The sequence below is a fragment of the Accipiter gentilis genome, chromosome 10, assembly GCF_929443795.1.
Source record: "Accipiter gentilis chromosome 10, bAccGen1.1, whole genome shotgun sequence".
In the NCBI taxonomy this organism is placed as follows: domain Eukaryota; kingdom Metazoa; phylum Chordata; class Aves; order Accipitriformes; family Accipitridae; genus Astur; species Astur gentilis.
The window spans coordinates 10,187,525-10,209,393 of record NC_064889.1 but is presented as its reverse complement, the minus strand read 5'-3'; the positions used below and the strand labels follow the sequence as shown (position 1 = coordinate 10,209,393).

The 21,869-nt window shown below is 38.9% G+C and overlaps 1 long non-coding RNA gene across 2 annotated transcripts in view; it reads right to left on the bottom strand.

Moving 5' to 3' along the window:
* LOC126044132 (uncharacterized) overlaps positions 1-21,869 on the bottom strand; it is a 36,574-nt gene continuing 14,705 nt past the window's right edge. For both annotated transcript variants that reach the window (XR_007507585.1, XR_007507584.1), the window contains exons 2-6: positions 10,600-10,709; positions 10,166-10,251; positions 6,409-6,560; positions 2,263-2,512; positions 1-49 (exon numbers count right to left, since the gene is read on the bottom strand). This is a non-coding gene — a long non-coding RNA (uncharacterized LOC126044132). The remainder of the gene's footprint in view (positions 50-2,262; positions 2,513-6,408; positions 6,561-10,165; positions 10,252-10,599; positions 10,710-21,869) is intronic.

Here is a 21,869-nt window from a genome sequence, read left to right as displayed (position 1 = left end):
AGGCTGTTTCATTTTCAGGAGAGATCCACTGTATTTTTAACAGTATCACCTAAATGTATACAGACAAAAGGAATTAAATATAAACTATATCGGTGAGAACAGTAACTGCTGCCAACTGATGGAACAGATGAGAACACAATTTACACTATAACTTGAAATTCAGTCTATGTTAGACATAGACCCCAGTAGTCCTGGACTTGAGAAAAGCATGAGCAACCTATGCAGATCCTATAGCTGGAGCTATACTCAAGAATTCAGCTCTTTAAAAAAAAATCCAGGACGAAATTATTCAAAGTAAATGGACATGACACTAAATTCTTGTATAAAATGAACTAACAGTGTCTTGCTAACTTGGTAAAGTGGATTTTTGGCCCTAGTTTCTCACTTGTGCTGAGGCTTTTTTTGTGTCCTCCTTCACTGTATTTTAATGGCTAAGGAAGATTCTTGGAAATGCCAGAACAGACTGATTTACTAGTTTGCAAGATTACTTATTTATATACAGGTAAATGTAAGTGGTTCCTTACGCTTATGGAAGTTCTGACACATGATGTTGCATTAAATGCACATCCTCTCTATCCAGGATGCAAAAAGGAAAAAGAAATGCTTGTGAGGGAATTGTAGAAGGTTAGTCTTTTATATTCAAATACAGCTAAAGAAATTTCATGAACATGAATGAGTCTGTAGCAATTATAAAAAATAAGTTCTCCAAACATGAGGTTATAAACTCATCTGTAGAATGAGATGTCTGAGGAGCAGAGTAGCGCTCCGCATTTTACTCCCCAGCACCCATAAAGGCGCATAGGTGAACTGTATCAGAAGCATTAGCTTAGCACAGAAGCAGAATTAATCACTAGCCCTAGTTTGTGTGTTTGTTGGAAAGACACCAAACAGCCAATTGTTTACTGCACAAACAAAGACACCAAACAGCCAATTGTTTGCTGCACAAACAGATTAGGTGCTCCAGAATACTCCCAAATTATTTTCACTGAGTGCTGAAATAACTGCTTTCAAAATCAGATGAGTTCTTTGGGGCATCTGTGGGCTTGATAGTTACTGTATCAGGCTCATTCACTCAGCCTAGAACCTCAGTGTGCTAGAACGAAAAATCCGCATCTCAAAATACTGAAAACTCACTCTATAGGAGAGAAATCTCCTACATGATAAGGCAGGGGAAATTTTTGGATCATGATTTGCATTGTCATCAGAATGGTCAGTTCACACCTGCAAAAGCTGAAGAGGGTATCGCAATATTTTCTTTTAAAAGTGACAAAGAAAGGAAATGTCTTGCAGATAACACTTCAAGTTCTGTTTGTACAGTACCTAGCAGAAGAGAGCTCACATCTTAATTGACCTGTATGCTACAAAGACATAAATGCTAATGTATCTGATTATGAATATAACAGCTAAAGTACATTAATCGCTAACACTGACTAATTAAGATAAATGCACGCAATATTGATTTTAAGTCGATGGGCTGTGCTTCCAGTTTACCCTTCTAAAAGGGTAACATTTAATTAAATGTGCATTTAATTTGTTTACGTGGTTAATTAATAGCTGAAAGTGTAATAAAGAATGTAAATGCTTATTCTTATCCTAGCATGCAAGAATAGTAAATGTGAGCATCATAAAATGCAAGTATAACAAGACAGCAAGAATGCTAAAAATGAAAAAAAAGTGGCAGCCTACAGAATATGATGGTAGTAACCCAATATAAATTAGTGCCTGTCCTTATCTGTAGGCACCTGGTCAGCATTATCCTGTTACATAGAAGTATAACAAATGTGTCACTAAAACTCTCATTATAAAGTTTTTTGGATATAAATACAGATTTCTGTGAATGAAACAAAAAATGACGTCTGTTAAGCTTCACTGTCTGTTTTTCTGGGATGGCTATTTTGCATATCCAGGATAACCGATGAAAAATAACCACAACCACACACTGGTTACCTCTACTGTTTCTATGACTGTTGACTTCTCAACTGGAAGGCCATGTAAACTGAGCTGCCTGCAGACGCTTCCATAGGTCTTCCTTCCTCCCTTGTCCCTGCCCTGCCCCACCCCACTCCCAGCTTCTGTTGCATGAGATACAGTCACCATATTGTATTTGTTGTAAGCAAGCTTAAAACTTCTAATTTCCAGGTACATGCCTCTGCTAATTAGCTAACAGAATGATTGGCATGGTGCAGGTTTACTGCTCCAGCATGGGTGAGATTCAACAATGCTAAGTCCCTCCCAGCATCCCTTACCTGTGCCACTTCTTACCTGGCCCCTTGCCCATCCTTGAGGGTTTGTCCCTCCAGGCTTACAGTGCTAGGTCTGGTCCTTCTCTTCCCTTCCAGCTGGATGCATGCTGGTTTCTGTTCCTTCCGGGCCCTGTGTTGGGGCTGCCTCATTTAGGTAAAGCAGCAGCTGACTCTTCCTCCTCAGCATGCAGATGAGGGCAGTGGGGACAGGAGAACAGAGAGCGAGTCCTTCTCAGTTCTGGCATGCAGCATTACATTCAACTTGAGGGCTGGAAGGAGTAATTACATGGGAAGTCTCATTCAGTGCAAATCTAATAAGCCTATACTGAACGTATGCTTATTAAACCAGTTTTTAAGGTAATTTTCAATGAAAAGGAACATTTCCTGATACAAGGGCCTACAAACACAGACTTTGTTATCATTCTAATTTGTGAGCAGTAAATCTATGGGCGGTGAAATTCCTCAGTAATAGTAACAAAAAAGGAATATGCACAAAACAGCAGTACTTCTTAATCAAATTATTGGAAAGGCTGGATTATTTTTGCTGAAAATCTTAAAAGATTTCAGCCCAAATTCTTAGGATGGAAAACTTGTTCCCATGGTTAAAACCTGTAAAGTAGTATGCGCTAAAAATAGGAGCTGAAATTGGAAAGCAGCAGGCAACCTTACCCATGGGAAATGTAACCATCTCCAATTGTACAGACAAGAATGCCATGCCAAAACACAAATGAAATGGTTTGGGGTATTTGGGTTGTTCCACTGTTGAACTGTGCAAGTGCATGACCCTCTTACTGACAGCCTTCCTCTCACTCTTTCCTGCTCATGCTCACACTCAGTGAGCTTCATACACCTTGTCATAAATCAGTTCCTAAGCTCTTTGAGGTATCTGCTTCTTTCCTTTTCCCAAATACTGTTCTAAGGCAAAAGATTGACAATAATCTGTTCATTGGAAAAAACATAATTTAGACCACATTTGTTTTAAATTTATTTTATATTATTTTGTAATATTTTAAGCTCCATATGGAATGAGAAGGACATCTGAAAGAATTTTCATCTTAGATCTGAATTGCTGCATTATAACCATATAATTAATCTCTTCTGCAATGTTTGCTACAGTAATTTTTACACACACACCCACCACACAGCCTACTAAAATTCCCTCTGCCCAAGGGCCCTTGATCCCACAAAGACATGTGCACAGTTTATGCATGGGATAGCCCTTCTCATTTCAGTGGGCATACTTCTATACTTCATACTGAGTTTGTATTATTTCTTCACAGGTCAGAAGTCTGATGCTTACCAATCTTTCTGGGTTTTCTACACTACCCAGGGTAGGAATACATGCCACAGAAAGGTCAAATTGTTAATCCACACTGCTTCTTTTTCATTAGAGAACTGGAGACAAAAAATACCAATATAAAGTCCTTCTTTATTTCTCTGTAAGTGAAGCAAAACCAGTGCTTGAGAGCAGGAGGCTGGCTGTGGAAACACAAGTACGTTGCATCTGTGACCATATAAAGTGATTTGGAGACATCTATTTTGCAACAATTGGGAAGAAACTGGGTGGGTGGTGTAGAAGAGGGGGAACTGTGAAGACCAAATGTTTAGCTGTATTCAACTGTAAACAGACTGATAGTCAGTAAACAGTCTCTCTGAAGAGAGTAATTAATAGGCACATGTGAAGAGATGGAAAAGAAGATATAATCCTTCTCCAGCAGACATCAAAGAGCAGGCTGGACAGTGAGAAATTAAGCATACTCTAAGGAGGCCACGCAGCTGTATGTACATTCAGCTAGGAAATGTAATGCCATGTAATGACATTTCCTTCTAGGAAAAGGAGGAGTGAAGGGGTAAGATAGGCAGTGAAAAAGGAGTCCTAAAGTAACAAAGGAAGGAGCAACTTGCTCTGCAAGGAAGGGAGCAGTAGAGAAGCAGGGAGGTCGAAGCAGGTCAGCTCGTTCTGCGGAGGGGTCAAGTTGCAGAGAAGTTTTGCAGGATTAGAAAGAGTGATAAGATAACACAGTAGGTAGCCTCAAAATAAGATAGGGAAACAGAGGAGGAGCTACTGAAATGAATGGTTCTTCATTGTGATTCGCCTGTCTCTTGCTACATCTGAAAGCAGAACCCTGTGGCAGTTGGCCAGTTTGACAGGGAAGGCGGTAAAAATAAATTACATCCTCCGTTTCCAACACAGGCTGAGATGTTTCCAAGAGAATGGGGGAAGGGAACTTATTTGCAGGGAGGAAAGGTACTTACAAGATCCAGAACTCATTGTCTGTTCTCTATAAATTGGTGTCACAACTGACTCCATAACACGTGTACTTGGCTCCAAATGGGGGTTTGGAACATTCCACCTCTGGGACCAGCTGCTTTCACAAATGTTCAGCTGGAAGAAAAATCCAAGCTCAAAATGAAGGAAATACTCTTTTTTGTCTCTCAAAGAGCACACATGAAGCCGAGAAGAACACATTAGAGAAACTGAGGCCAAGCAGTTTGAGATTCCCAGTGTCCTGGGTGGTCTTGCCATTAAATTATATTAGTGTCATCTGTGGAGAATGTTTTCCTTCAAAACCTGACTAAAAGTGGGCTAAGATAGATTTTTCCCAACTAATATGACTTACATTTTAGCATAAGCAGAATACATGTATGTTAGCAGTGTGGTTTTGGCCTATTGTTGCAAACCAGGTTTTGTGCCCCCAATTTAAATAGAGTCTAAGGAAACAGTCAGGTCTTATTTGAGTTTCTTGGCACAAGTGGATATGCGTTTTTGCTCTAAAAGCAGCTTTCGCAAGGACAACTAAGCTCTCTCAGATAAAGCACTAAACGAGTATTTTTGCAAGAAGCAAAAGAAACCTATGAGAAGGCTGGAACCAGTAGTATCTAAGATGAAATGCTAGTAGGGCCTGTTGTGAGTGGACAGAGGGTAATGGTTTTAAACTAAAAGAGGACAGATTCAGACTAGATCTAAGGAAGAAATTTTTTACGATGTGAGGGTGGTGAAACACTGGAACAGGTTTCCCAGAGAGGTGGTAAATGCCCCATCCCTGGAAACATTCAAGGGCAAGTTGGATGGGGCTCTGAGCAACTTGATCTAGTTGAAGATGTTCATTGCATTTGATTCTATGAAATCCCCTTGCCTGTACTGTCCTCTTGGGTTTGATATGTGCTCTGTGGATCTGTGGAAACTGAGGATTGTCATGCCTTCTCTCATACTTCTGGCTGATGTGTCAGGTGACACACGGAGGGGAAAAAAAATGTGTCTTGTACCATGCAGGGACTGTAACTGTGGGTCACACAAAGCAGGGAAGTACTTTGCATCCTAGTACTCTGTGCTGCGCTTAGGACCAGGCAATTGCCCTGTTAGTTATCTACTATCACTCTCCCAGTGAGAAAGCAGTCCAAGTTCTTTGTTTAACCACATATTGTGGAGTAAGCCATCAGTTCCCCATGAACTGGAAATCAAAAGTAGATCTATCCTTGTGGATCCAGATGAATATTATTCATCTTACCTGGCTGATTTGTCCCATACCACTAGTGATTTTCCCAGAGAAAGATTCTGCATATGACTAATGGCATTTTTTGAGGGTTAGACATTCCAAAGTTGTCTACTCAAGGGAAGAAATTTCATGTTTCAACAACTTAGAAACATTGGCTGTAGTTACTGCAAAGAATGGAATTGCAGTTAGTCTTCTACAAGCTTTATAGGCATGCCTGAAAAAGAGAGATGGCAATATGGCAAGTCTGAGAGGTCAGCAAGGCAGTGTCCTTTGCTGACAGACAACAGACCATGCCTCAGAACTCCCACTTGCTGGACTGGTGGAGATAACATTTAGTGTGAGGCAGAGCAGCTTCAGTTTTAGGGCATGGGTGCTGCCTCCATGGTTCTTTGGAATCCTCTTTGTCGGAAAACAACCCTGTATTATCCTCCAGAGATCAGCCAGGGCTGGTCTCCCATCTGTTCATGGATCTGCACCTGTTTTTCATTTCACCAATAGTGGCCACATGGCTTAAGACTAGGGGGGAATACAAAGAAGAAAATGAATGTTGGATTCAGAAGTTCTGAGTTTAAATCCTGACCTTGGTGAGTCCTTTCATTTCTGTCTGCCTTAACCTCATCTGTAAAGGAGAGGAAGGAGTGATTAATATTCTGGCGTCTTCTCCTTACCTTTTTTTAAAAAGCAATTGGAGAAAATTTGGGTTTTCCTCTTTGCTTGTACTTCACCCAGCACAGAAGTCTTTACAGAAGTGGATCTCTACAAAACACATCACTGATGATTAGGAACATCAAACATGTCTCCCATCCATTTCCTTTGCACTCTGAAAAATAGAAGGGAAGTTCCTAAGAAAAGTTGTTCAGTTTCTGTCTGTGTAAATGACAATGCTGCTTGGACATAGCTCCAGTAGCACAGAACTGGTGTACAGGTATTTTGAGTGCTTATCTGCAACTGGTGCATGTGAATGGCTGAATCACATAATAGTTGCAGCCAGCTTGAGACATACAGAGGCAGCATATATATCAGTTCCCTGTCCGTCTCATGTCTTGCACTGGACATGCCATAGATTTGGCATTGTACATTTTATAGTCCTTACACTTGCTTAGAAAACAGAGGCAAAGTTGTTGCCACCCCCTGCCTACTCATTTTATTGCTTCATCAGCCACGCTCTGTGTGTTTACACTCCAGTACAACAGTTTGGCTGAAGCTTGTGTTGACAGCCCACAGATAACTTGAGGCTAAATAAAGAGGGTAACTGCTGTCAGGTTCCATGTAAGTTCTCAGCTAGGCATGGTAATGCCATGCTAACTGGGGACATGCTGACCTTGCCAAATGCTATCAGCTTCTGCAAGTGTCTCTTAAAGTGCTCAGTGTCAGAGATCATTGCAACTCACTCTTTGTGAGTACTCAACCCAGGCACCACTCATAAAGAATCCCCTCACTTTTTTTCTGTCCTACCTGGGGATTGAGTTGATTATAACTGTTCTCAGCGTTGTTTTTCACCTTGAGCGTCACTCAACTTCTATTGAAAGATGCTGGGGTTTGTCACTGACTTCAATGGCATTAGCCTTAGGCCTTTATCAGAAAGTTTGCTGTTTGCTGCAAGTTTGATTTTCATGTGATATATCTAGAAGCTTTCAATTATCATGCTGCCTTTGAAATGGGAAATTGACAAACTGTTATCTCTGCAAGCTTGTTGGGTTCAGATTGGTTCCCCTGGATCACAAGTGAACATGTGCCAAGCAAGGTTGCTATCGAGTTCTTTATGTTTGATCCCCAAATTAAAATTTACCTGTATGATTGTTTTGCACTTGACAGTATCACTCTTTGTTTTTGTCTGAAATTTGTGACAACAGAAAAGGCAGGTATTTTTTATGACCTATGGATTACGAGTTTTGTGTCAGCTTCAGAAAACCTCAAGAGGCTTGGGATACAATGTTATGCTGAATGCTATTTGCAGGTGCTGTGGCCAGAAAAGACAATTATGATAATTTATTTTGACCTTCTGCAAGCTATGAAGTACCTCCTGAAGTTTTTATAGAGGTCCATACCTCTCAATTTAACCATAGTCATTAGTTTCTAGGTTGATTTAATTACCTCCAGTTATGGGAATTTCACTGCAATCTAAGGTTACTTTTCTCAGTGGTTAAAATTTGTTCCTCATCTCTCATCTGAACTTGTTTAACTTTTGTTTTATGTCACCAGATGTTGCTCTGCTTTCACCTGTGCCTATTGTTGGACTCTATAGCTCTATAGGATCCCCCAGCAGTCAGTCAACTTTTAATTTTCTCTTCTTAACCATCTTCAGAGGTATATATTTCAGAACTCCATTCATTCATAACTCTACTATTTATATATTCAGAATTTGTATTATACCAATTTATCCAGCTTCTGGTGGCCTGAATCACTGTGCTATTTTTAAATGTTGGTGTCATGTTAAATATTATATTTCCATTGAAACTCCTGTGGTTCACACTCACTCTACAGTTTTGTAAGGCCTACTTATAAAATCAGTTCTTTCACACTCAGATGTATAATTCTCATTGGACTCAATGGAAATATCCATTTTACCTAGGAATGGCAAGATCAATGAGGACAATCTTGAGAAAGCCAACTACTGAAATTTTTCCTCTACTTCATGACTCAGCTTTCTTTTATGGCCTATTTTTAAGCTAATTCCATCCGATCAGTTTTTTCATAGAATGGTATAAATGAATTTGCTAAAAGATAAACTAAATCTGGACCCAATGCTATCAAGTCACAGAGTAATTGAAGTGGGAAGGGACCTTTGGACGTCATCCTGTGTAAATCCCCACTGAGAGCAAGGTGAAGTTTGAAGTTAGATCCAAGTGTACTGGTAAATACAACCATGACTACAGGTAGAGGTTGAATGGTCCACATTCACCTTTTAAAATTGACCATTCATAAAGGACATGACTTAACGAATGTTATAACAGATTATTGCAATAGGGATGCTGCTATTATATTTTGCTAGGCACTTTCTCACTGTGCATCCTTAATATATATTTTGGAGCAAAACTCTACTAGTCAATCTAAAATCAACATAAACTGTCTCAAATTACTTTGAAGTCTTCTCTCTCATCAATGGCCCAAGAACTAACCCTTTTGTTTAAGCACATAATGTACAACAAGGTGACTTAAAACCTTTTCTTTAGCTATATGCATTTGTATTTTCATTCTACTTTGTCAAAACGAATATGAAGAATTAGTCTTCCCACTTTTGGAATGATCTTAGTAAAATTAGACATTTGACAGAAATCTGTAAAGTTGGGTTTTTTTGTTTGTTTTTTTTTTATATAATATTTGTAATACTTAATATTACAAATGCTGTTGTAACATTTCCTCTTCTGGTCTTATTCTTTATTTACTACAGTTTTTTGACCTCTGTCCCTGTCTCTTTTCATCAAATATTTATCTGCACAGCTGAAAGAGCCTCATTTGTTTTAATTAAAAATAAGACCACCAAGCTGGGATCATTTCCCTAGCTCTTCCATGGCTTGCACACACAGTAGACCTTGTGAGGTTTTCCTGAGGGTGGCCCATTGACAGGCTTTCCCCCCCTCCCTATATCCTTTTCATTTGCAGCATGTTTATTTTTGGATAGAGAAATGTAATCAGAGCCACATTCCGCACAAAGAAACTTTTTACAGTTAACACGCATGAGAAGGAGGAAGATCATGTTGTGTTTCATTGTAAGAAACCATTTTCTGCTTTGTGGCTTCTCGAATGAAATTATCATTGCCACAGAAACATAGGAATTGTCATAGCAATAAGGTCTCTAATTCAGCATCCTGATACTGACATAAGCAGCAAGACCTTCAGGAAAAATCATAGAAATTCAGCTGAGGAATACCCTACTGATTGAAAACATCTTTTGCACTTTTCCTCATTGGCTAATATCTGTCTCGTCTTTTTTTTTTTGCCCAGTGTTGACTTAGGAAGAGGCAAAACCAAAGAACAAAGAAGCAACATAAAATAACCACTTTGCACATAGTATTCTAAGGTCATGGTACAAACTGATGCCTGTTGCTTCTAAAACTGTTCTAGAGGGTGTTTGGGACATGTTATTTTCAGTTTTACAGGTCCTAGCAAATATTTTTAGAGTGCACAGACAGACTACTCACAGCTTCTAGAGATGGTGAGATGTCTTCTGGTCTCAGGATCCCAATTAAGTTGCATAGCATCACTGATCTTTCTCAGCCATCTTGATTATCTTCATGTTCTTGTTAATGAGACACATTTTTTAATTAGGCTTTTATATTTATTTAAGATGGAGGACACTAATAAGCAAATCTTGTTTTTTTCATACCCTATTTTCACCTCATTCTTCATCTTACATGAAAAGTAAATATTAAAACAAGCCACCCCTGTGAATCACCAAATTAAAACTCACTTGGCAAAAATTACCTTCAAAAATGATCCTACTTCAGTCTCCCCTGGCATAAGTTACAGTAAAGTCATCCAATGCTTAGACAGATATTTCTTACAGTTGTCTGTAGATACAAAACATTGATTAGCTTTAAAATTAAAAGATCTCCTTTCTTTGTAGGTGTAATCAGTTTAAGACTTTACACTCTGATAGTTGGAGTTTTCTAAATTCTGAAAAAAATCTATCAGACTCAAAGCCTGACAGTAACTTGTGTACCTCTTAGTTTATTTTGTATGCAAAGTAGAAAGAAAGGTTGAGGTGATGTTACATATCAAAAATTACCTCATTACAGCATCTACATAAGAAAATGGGTTTAGGTGAGTAAAGAAATTTTTTTCCCTCATAATACACATAAGCAACAGGCATACATATAGCACATTTCAGAACATTTATATAAAAGTTGTTGACTTACCAAGAGGTCAAAGGAGATTTGATCTCAGCATCTTTTCCAATTCACAGTATTATCTCCCATTCCGCAGGACACAATAGTGCAGCTGCATAACATCCTCATGTAGATTGGTTCTGTATTTGAGACATATGGGTAAAACTGACACAGAATTTTAAGGGCAAAGTTTTCAAAAGTAGGCACATATATTAAGCGCACAAATTTAAATGAAACATTGACCCCCAAGTTGTCCTATAGGAATACTTTTACAGACAATAATTCACTATATTATACTTACAGTATTGTACTGTAACTTTCTAAGATCTTGATATTGGCATAAAGGAAAAGAATCAATTATGTAACTTGGAATCGGAATTTAATCCTTTCCTTGCAAGATACTGAGACAGGAGACAGCACCATTGCTGAACAATAGAAGGGCATTCAGGAACCTAGATTTTCTTTCCAGCTTTGCCACTGGATTGAGGGTGACCTTCACCAAATGCTGTTTCAACTCTGTAAAATGTAACTGTAAATTCTTTTTTTAAAAACATTTTAAATTATAAAGTACTGTAAAGTACCCTAGATTTGATGCCGATTGCTTACAATGGTAAGTGAAATCAGAGTTAAACTAATTTAAGGGAGACTATTAACTGGAAAGATTATGAGCTTGTCAAAAAGATATTAATTAAAGTCTGGGGACTGCTTGCCAGTGTCATTCTAAATTAATTGCTAATGAGTTACTCTTAGAAGTGGAGTGCAGCTGCAAGAACATCAGGCTCAAAGGAAACTTGATGTTGTTTATCATTCATTTTTACTTTGTTTAGCAAAGGATTTCTAAATACCAAAAAACTTGAAACTGTTTCTGGCAAGGATATTTTTTATTACAAAAATCTTTCTATAATCTAAATGGCAGGATTCACACACTCACTATAACTTTCTACACTTTTCTCTCTTTCTGTAAATCTCTGAGAATAGAAAAACCTTTAGAACTAGATCTTGTGTATCTGTTAAGAGGCAAAGAAGCCAAAAAAAGCCAACTAGCTTTAGAGCAAGTGGCACACAAAAAAAGGATTGATTGACATGAAATTAGCAGTGGTTCTATTAACCCCCAAATCATGTGTGGTTGATATCATGCTCTTCGGGGATAATATTACCTGTGAGAGCAATTCAGAACAGGCCAGAGATTTCTCCTGTTTTCAAGGTCTCCAGTTTACAGTTATACTGAAGGGCATGGGGTGGGTGTGGGGGTGGGAAGTGACCACTTCTGTCCCTATTTACAGGCTACGTGTTCTGGCTTTTTGTATATGAGTTTTGCTGCAATGTCTCACAAAAATAAGTGCTTCCGGAAGATGTGTAGTTAAAGAAAGGCTGCACTCTGATCAGACTTAATTGGTGCATGTGGGGAATATTCTTTGAAGACAGTATAGTTACACTGGTGTAAAATGTGGGAAAATAGAACCTGGAGATTGCAATCCCTGCTATCAGGCTGAGAGGCCATCCTGGCAAAAGGCCTGCCCTACATTAGAGCTCCCTTTCATGTCAGTGATAGAGATGCCCCTGCTTCTGACTCTAAGACAAGACTTAGTTAAGAGTGTCTTTTCAGTTTAGGCACGCAAGGGGCTTTTGCAGGTACTTTCTTTTTAGTTCAACAGTAGTGAGCAGGCACCCACAACAGAAAGAAAAATGTATCCCATCTGTTAAGCTATCTATTTCCTTATTTTATGCTACCCAATAGTATAACCATTTCATATCAGGTCACTGGGTTAAACAGAAACACAGATCACTATTTTAAAGGAACTTGAGAGTTCTGTGCTACCTCAGACAGAATTTTTTTAATTATTGGGAATTTAGTGAAAACATTTATTTTTGATAGAACTCTGTCACCAAAGAAGGAAGTGATAAACTGCTATCTTTTTTATTCCTACAGTTTCAATTTGAAAATATGAAAGCTATCACTACATATAATTCTACTAATTCAGGTACATTAAATCCTGACAAGACTGTCTGACCCAAAAAGCACAGTTCTGGCCTTGTGGAAATCAGTAACAAAAATATCAGTTGATTTTAAAGGATGCCAAAATTGTACTAAAGTGGTTTGGGGTTTTTTTACCCCGGAAAATAAGAATATGATTTACACCTTCCCATATTGATCCTTCTGTTCAGACAGTCATGATCTTCATCATACTGGGACATTTCTGTGTTTTGACTTTTATTTTGGATGCTGTCATTTTAGCAGCGCAAATACTAAGTGACATGGAATATGGTGCTTTGAAGTGCTGACGACTATTCTGTTAATGACTTGGGAATACAGCTAGCACAGCTGTCTCCATATTGCTTTGTGAACAGAATTCCTCTTCTGTTTGCTTCACAAAACTTGATGACAGGGTATTAGTAAAACTTTTGAAACTCTTTAATATACTAATTAAAAGTCATCTTCCTAATACTTTTGAAAGTATTAAATCATCCCAGGAAAGAGCAACATAGTACTATCACATTAACTGTCCCATTTGAAACATCTGGACTCTAAACCTATAGGTTCAGAAACCCAGCAGAATTTACCAGACATTTCTGCTCAATATTGCCATGACCAACTTAATAGCATTTTCCTAAGAGGGATTTGAACCAGAGCCCAAAGTTTCCCTCCCCATTTGGTAACCTATTTATCATCGCACCATTACTTCTCTACTCTTACACATGTATATATACAGCATATAGACAGTCCCTCTTGTGGTTTCATAGCTGGATGTGCGGTATGCGACATGTTGGACCAAGCAGGGAGAGCACCAGCAGCTGGAGAAATCTTTATCATAGAAACTTTTAGGAGTGCAGTACTAAGTCTCCCCTGGAAGTGGGATAAGCTAGAGTGACAGAACAAATTTCTGTGTGTGATGTGTGAAGACTCTGCACTTCCTAGTGAATCTGCTATTGCACTGAGAAAAAAAGAGGAGAGCCTGTAGTCCACCTTGTTCTTTGGGACTCAGAGACACTGTTTAACCAAAGCAGAATGCTTTGACAACAGAGTATGTCTTGTAAGAATGCCTTAAAAAAATGTAGCTGTGCTTGCTGATCATAATGTAATTAAGTAATAAACATACACTGCAAGGTGAATGCCATGCAATGTCTGGTTGGTATCAGGATTCCTTTAGTAACATATGGGCAAGGAAGCTTAGTGATTCACAGACCATGCTCAGAGTGACTATAGCACCCATGACTACATGAAAGCTAGCAATTGATTCTCATGGAGAAAAGCTAGTAAGTTCCTTAAAATTAAAAAATGTGTTAGAAAAGAAGGGAAGTCAGAGAAACATAGTTAGTATCCTATTGTCCTAGCATGAAAGTATCTTTGAATAATTACTACAGCAACTTATACAAACTGTGAGGTGTATAGATACTTGTAACTCTGATTCATGAGAAGCCTTACTTAACTAGATGCTCCAATTTAAGATTTCCAGGCATTGCATCTAATCTTCTAATCCAATAATCCTAAAATCCAGCAATTAAAGAATGTTTTGACAAAGCAACCTGAGGCTCATTCTTCTAATTATGCCACACAGCTTAAGCTCACTGACTTCAAATACATAGGTTTACCCATGAAAAATATGCATGCAGTGCATCTGAACTTACTAGATTAATAGACACTTCTGCAGAATGCAGCCTATTAACAGCTCATCCAAACTGAAACTAAATCAAGACATCTGATTGCTAAAGAAGAAAATGCTGGGGGAAGTGTTCACTTAAGCAATTCTGTTTCCTTGCTGAGAATGAATGCAATGATACCTCTAACACTAAGTCATATCTGAGAGCAACAATATTTAAAAAAACCAGAATTTAATACGCAGCTTCTAGAAATCCCTTTCATTCTGTCATGTGGGTTGGATTTCTCTTTAAGCTCTGCCATTTTGCTGGTGTTTCCTACCAGAAGGTGCAGAGTCTGATGTGTCAGAATGAGACATGAAATATTGATCAAATACTGAAGCCATGGAGAGACTGGAAACTTCACTGAGGCAGGGAATTTATACTATGTGTTGGTTAATTTAAGATAATAATGAAAATACTTCTATATATTCTTCCTATGGTAGAATTATACTTTATCAAGTATAGTTAATATTCTTTCCTGCTCCATTCCTAGACATGAAATCATTCCTTCCTTTACTGAGCTCGTTTTCTGAGAGGTATGAAAATTAACAGACATCTGACTAATCTCCAGAAAATTTCTCCACCATAAAGGACCTGGGACACTTCTTCTGAGGCATTAGTTTGACAACTAATTTGCAGTCTTGCCACTATACGCAAGATGTCTGAACTGCTGGACCCAATCTATACAGCACAAGTTCCCATGCTGGACTCACTCTCCAGAAAGAGATCCCAGTGACTAAGACCCACACAGAGTTTTTTCCTTGTGCTCCCCTTCATGTCTTGATCATCTACTTTGCTTGTCTAACTGTAGTGGTTCTGTGGGAGGATCCTTAGGGCTGCAGAAGGGACCAAACTAAAGAACAAATTAGGAACCTGACTACTAATATCTGAAATGGCTGGTAGCTGGTACTGGTGGGTGGCTACATTTCAGGCACCATACAAAAAAAGAGTAGAATGAGGGAAAGATGGAGAGGCAGATACCATGCCTCAAATGATACCCAGTCTATTTTCTTTCCCTCAGCTGAAGCTGCAGCTTGATGAGGTTGGAGACTGGCTTTGGAGTAGGGAAAAAAGTTACACAACAGGCCTGGGGGAAGCAAAAGCACTGCTGACCTTCTGGAGAGGAATGCAAAAAGATTTGCGCTATTTGATAACATGCGAGAGAAATTTGGAGTGTATAGGGTTTACCCCAGAAGCTGCAAGAGAAACTAAATGACATATTGAACCTGTTGTAGCAGAAACCCATAGTAGAATCATAGAACCATTTAGGCTGGAAAAGACCCTTAAGATCATCAAGTCCAACTGGGCTGTCTTTTCAGAATTCTAAATTGGACTCAGATTAAATATGAAGCCTGCACTCTGACAGTCTGACACAGTATGTGTCTCCGGTAAAGCTCTAGTTTGCTAGCAAAACAAATTACAATATTTTCTTTGTGAGTTCTGTTGACCTTGAATCTGGTAGGAGGATAAAATGTTAAAAAGCACGGAAATAGACAGGGTTTTTTACAAGTGGAACCTTTGTAATAGCAAGAATATGTCTGTGTGACAGGAAGGCTTGGCTTGTTTGTTGTTTGTTTTGGGGATTTAGTAGGGTAATGAACAAAGCAATTACAAGAAACAAAGATATGCAGCTTTTGCAGTTGTCCCAACAATCTAGGGGAATTGAATCCACTGGCTGACTGGAGTTCATTCTTGTAATCCCTTCATTAACACTTTCATTCAATGAGCCCTCAATTTTCCACTGCAGTTTGCTTGTGTCCATGCCCACATTTTCCTTTCATTTTTATGTTGGGCAGGAATTTTTCTCTGTAGTGTTTTGTTCCTTTTAGATGCATCAGTCTATTATCAGACCATAACCAGCTTTTCCAATGCTGATAGCATTATTATTAAAAACACAGAGTACAGTGACATTATTCAAATGACCACATTGAGTCTTTCCTCTTTTCCTAATGATCTCCCATAACTTCACTGACTTACAATTTTTGTGTTGACATTTTATATGCGCTTTTCACAATCCTTTAACCAGAAGCTAAGGAGTTAATTGGTTTTTATCATATATGTATTGTATGGGCTAAGATGAAAGCCATGGCTCAGCAAAGTCTTGGCTAAACATGCTTATTAGCATCAAACACTCCTCAGTCTAAAAAGGTGTTGCCATGCACCTGCTATTTTAATTCATAGTAGGTTATTAAAATCAAAACAAAATGTCAGACTAGAAACAGAGCAGTGCTATGATCTGCTAGAAGACATCAAAAGTAGACAGATTATAAAGTCTGATATGGCTACTGGAGTAATGTCTAAATTTAGACTATTCTTTCTGTGTAAAATTTTTAGGTAATATTCTCAGCAGAGATAACTGGCACTGAAGCCAACAACGCCATTAGTCTATCAGCAAGATCTGGATCCCTTTTATCTTGCATAAAACATGAATTACTAGCTTTTATGCAGTTGTCCTGCCCACTAGGATTCTCTGAAGAAGAGGCATGGAGGAAATAATTTTTGCAAGGAAATATTGAAAAGCATTTTCCTCTTGCAAGGCACCCACTCTTGACCACTGTTCAAAATAGGATACTGAGCTAGATGGGCTTTTGGTGTAACCCAGGACAGGTGCTCTTAACTTCTTCCATATTGTTTCTTCTTACCTGGAACAAAACCTGTTGTTTCTCTTTTGCTTTTAGTCCTGGCCAGCCAGAACTAAGGAAGTAAATGACTGTGCTACAGTAACTACTGAAACAGTATGCTGGGATCAAATCCCTTTATGTGAGGCACTGAAATGTATCCTTTCTGCCTGAATTTCCCAGTGAGAACTGGGTAAAGCTGGTATGCTTTGAATCTTCTCTCTGCCAACAGGAGAATCGTGCATTTTGTTAATTATAGAGTGGGGGATACAGTTAGCCAACTGGACACTTTGCACACTGATCAGGAGTTACTCCAAGAATACGGAGTGCCTGTTAAAATTGTATCTTGCAATGCTGCTGACATCCTGCTCTGTGTCCCAGAATATGAGATAGCAGTATGTGTTACCTCAGCCAGGAAAGATGAAAAAGAAAACATTGTTTATCAATAGACATGGACCAAACTGTTTCTCAGAAATCAGGTGACCCGAAACACTGCTATAGCAACTCTAAGCCTTGCATTAATTTTCATAATTTGAACAGCACATAAATAGAGAATTTTAAAGGTTTAAGATGAGCAAAGAAGACATTTCAAAAGTACAGAAGTATCAACCAAGCATTGGGATCCAACAGATGCTTAATTGCAATGAAAAAAGGAATGAAATATAAATGTCAAAGTACATACAGAAGGGTACTCCAGGAGTATCTGTAACTACTTAGTGAAAGAACTGAACAGATCAGATCTTCTTTCCAAGTCCAGAAAGTTTTTAGTGCACAGATGGTCTAGAATTCAGTGGAAACAAAAGCATCACATCATAAGTCAGTTGTTTAACATACTCTGTGTTTATATAAACTATGGGTAGACATAGCATTACTGTAATATCTTGGTTGAGAAATCAGGCACTCGGATCAGAAACTGCAGTACAGGTCAAACCACAATCATAATTCTCCCCTTTTCTTGCTTATGCATGAAAATATGAGATTGGATGTTCTACTGACTTAATGTCAGGGGGCCTGAGCGCACCAATAGGATTTAATGGCCCTGACCAGCCTCACCTGGGGCCTCCACCCACACCCCTGTCCCTGGGCCCAGAGGCTTCATTTAAGCTAACCCCGGGGCCTTCAGTCCCTGCCTGAGCTATGTTTTTAGGTATGCCTGTGCTTGGCCACAGACCCTGCTGATGAGATATGAGCTGGGCTGACTTGCCAGGTTCATCTCGACCCTGCCTGTTGCTATGGTCCTGTCTGATGATTCCTAGTCTGACCCTGACCTGCAGACTGCCTGCCTGCCTTGATGTTGCACCTGCCTTGCCACTGCAAACTTGCCTGGTGTTTGGACTTTGGCTTAACCCCTGCTGCCTCCCCTGAGCCTTCCCTGCTCTCTTGCTCTGGTACTGTGGGACAGGGCCCTGGCTGGTAAGGCCTCTGTCATGCTGGCTGTAGTATCATATTTGGCTCCTTTGGCAGGAGCCAGCCCTTGCTATACGCTGACCACTGATACTTTATGCTTCCATTTATATTTCTAAAGAGTGAGAGTGTGATTTTCCTATGAAGTCCTACCTCCCTTGGCAAGACTTGGAGGCTAAGCTTGCATTCAGACTTTGCAGTTATAGACCATTGGTTAAGAGATCAAAATCAATTATTAAAATCTTACAACTACTGCAACAGTATGATAATGTAATACTAATGAATTGTACATTAAACCAGATGTCTTTAGGTAAAAAGTAACTTTCTCAAACCCTTGAAGAATATTTATGTGACACTTTGTCTGAGACTTCACAGAACTATTTTTATTGGTCTCCTAATATTTGGCTATCTCTTTTTTTTTTTTTAATTTGTTTTCAAAAGTTTCTAGACAAGTTATGAAAACTGAGATTTCTTTTAGCAAAAATAAAATTAATTATTTGGACATTGTTTATAAATTTGTGTCAGAAATACAGGAAGTGTTCCACCTCTATTAGTTTTTCTAAGACCAATAGTTCCACAGAAAATATCAAGAAAAGGCTGAAGCATTTTCAAACTGACAAAGCATTGCATGCTTCTAGTCTTAAGTGGTTTTAAAGACAGGAGGGGAAAAATTCTGGCATCTTAGAATTCAGTAGCTCCTGTTGATTTCAGGTGGACCAACACCTTACCCAACAGTTAAAAGAGAGAGACCATTCTGCCAAATGAAATGTTTCTAGAGACCAAAAAAACAGTCAGGAGGTGTCTCCTGGCAAGAATTACAATGCATGGGAAAAACTTAACTGACAAAAGAGATACTGCTCAAAGGCATTCTCATGGACAAAGTATGTGCTTACTTTGCACAGCCAAGGAAACTTAAAGTATGTAAGAGTGTAGGGGGTGTGTGTGAAGAAATCTTAATCTGTTGTATGTTAGTGAGGTATGGCTAGAAAGCAACAATCGGTGGCATTGGCAGTGTGAAAACTTCAGGCCGGTACCTAAGCAGTTTCTAGTCTGTTAAAGTGCATTTGCCAGTTTCAAGATGAAAATGCAAAGACTTTTTCAGAGTTAGAAAAATTTGAAGTCAGAAGAAATTGAAGAGAAAAAAAAAGCATCAGAGGGAAAAAATTGGTCTTTTGACGTTTTATATGTAAGGAAAGACCTGGATTTGTGCCTTTAAAGCAAACCTTCCTGACATTACAAATCCAAAAAAACTCACTGTGGCCAAAAGCCACATTGCATATACTTATCTTTGAGAAGAAGGGGGAGGGAGATCAGTTCACAAGCAGGAAATGGCTTCCAGGTGTTTCTCTCCAGTGCACAACTTGATCACCACAATCCAGTGATGCCAGGCTTAGTAGTCCCAGCTGTCTTGCTTCTTCGCAAAGATTTGGATTAATCATGCATTATCACAGCCCTTCCGGTGACAAAGCACAACCCTGGCTCTGGAGCTGTGCTTGAACTGCTTACAGGCTGTGGGTGATTGAAAAAGTTACAGGTAGGCCTTCTCAATCAAGTATAAGCATGTGGAAATAAGCAGGGTACATACATATATGCCTTATCTGCATATGCACTCATGCCTGTGTGCACAGAAATTCAAACTACATCTGTTTCTGGAACTGGACAACAAAATTGGGTACCCTCCTTCTTGGTGTGTTGTGGAAGCAAGTGACTGAATGTGGCGCTCTCTTTCCATCTCAGCACTCTGTACAGCTGGTGAAGAGGAAGAAAAAGATCTGTTCCATTTATTCTACCTCAATGTTGTCTTTTTTTTTCTCCCCCCTCGCCCCCTGCCCCTACTTTCAGCTACGAAACACTTCCTTGTTGGGTATTATGCTTTCATTGTGCAAATACGGTAGGAGGAACTTTCTGAAGCCTCATTCCAGCTTGTTAGTTAAGAATATAACAAAAAATTAATTAGCTTATATATCTGACACAGTAAGGAAAGTTAGTTTTAAGGAGTACTGTTTAAACATTCTCCTTTGGCCTCTTCCTCATGCAAAAGTTTGAACTCGTAGCCTTAATCAGACAGAAAAGTGCTGCTATTCATTCTACTACAGTATTTACATCAGTATGAGACCATGTCATGATGCAGTAGAAGAGTTCCTTTTATTTGACAATGAAGTCGCACTCCGTGCTGGCTAACTTTACTGTTTCCTGGTTAACCAGAATCAATTTAATATTCAGCAGGGAATGTGACTTTTTTTTTTTGGGGGGGGGGGGGGGGGACGGGACGGGGGACCAAAAGTAATTTTAGTTTGATTGAATATATGGTGCCACAAAATAGCGAGCTGTGGAAGCAATGAATATTTCCATTCTCGGTGCTGATGAAAGCTTCTCCGTTGCTGTCCCAAGAGACATTGTTTTCACTGTGTTCTCTGGAGGATCATTTTGAAAAAAAATTCCTAAGGTCTGCATTTAAGTATAAAAGTTTTAGCGACTATTTTCGTTTTAAAGCTGAATGAAAGTATAGCAGTTCCTTAGCCTGGAAAAGGCTATACAGAATGATAGTTTTCTCAAGATACAGTAGCAGCTTCCCTGTGCAAAAGAATGAACAGATTAGTGAGAAGTTGAACTCTTACGTGTAAATATTTAAAAAAAAAATAAAAATCTGTCCTAGCAAAAAGCAGTCTGAACTGCAGGAAATGGCACCGTATTTTCATGTCAATGCAAAAGATGAGACAGATGGCATAACATCAGCCAGCATCACCCATACTCAGAATGTATCTGTAAGTTGTGGAATGGCGATTGTTACAAGCCTGTATTGTGGAACTTATAAACAATTCTTTAATGTGATGTATTAGATCACATTATATCAGACATATAAGGAGTCAAGTAACCACCTTTTTTTCTGTCATTATGTCTTCTGACAGTAACAAACATCCTGATGATACAATGCTCCTACATCATTGTATGCTGAGTACACCAGCACTCTATATTCAGCTGATGATTTTGTGAAGCTCTAAGACATTTCCACATTGGAGTAGGGTCATGCTTCTGTTTTTATTTTTCCACTAAAGCTTGTAATATTGTAACTTTTAATCTTTATTTCTCAGTGTGTGAGAAACCCTAAAAAGCTTGAAGTTGTAGTCCACATATTCTTTCGTCAAAACAGGAAAACTACATGACTCTGTATATCCAGAGTTTTATTACCCACTTTTTGCCTTATTGCTTAGCTTCTTCCCAGATCTGACTGTTTCAACATTAAGCATACTACTCCTCCACCATATGTTCAGATGCGCCAAGGGAGAAGAGAGTTGTTTTTCAATTGGCTCACTATCTTTTCATGAGGCAGGGGACTTGTGACCTCAGTGCATTTGTGGCTGATAAATGGTAGGATGTACCCACACATACTCGCAAAAAACCTGCAAACACAAATGAGTTGTGGGTAATCTCTAGCCTTTACTAGAGAAAGGCAATCTTGTGGGCAAATACTTAAGCAGAAAGCTAATGCTTAGTAGTATGTGATTTTAAAGCGCCAGTGCACAAGCCTGTCAACATTTATTCCAGGTTCTCTGATCCTCTTTATTAGTTTCCTGTCTTGCTTTCATCTTAATCAAGCCACAGAAATGTTTGTTTTTCTTCTGTTAACAAATACACGAT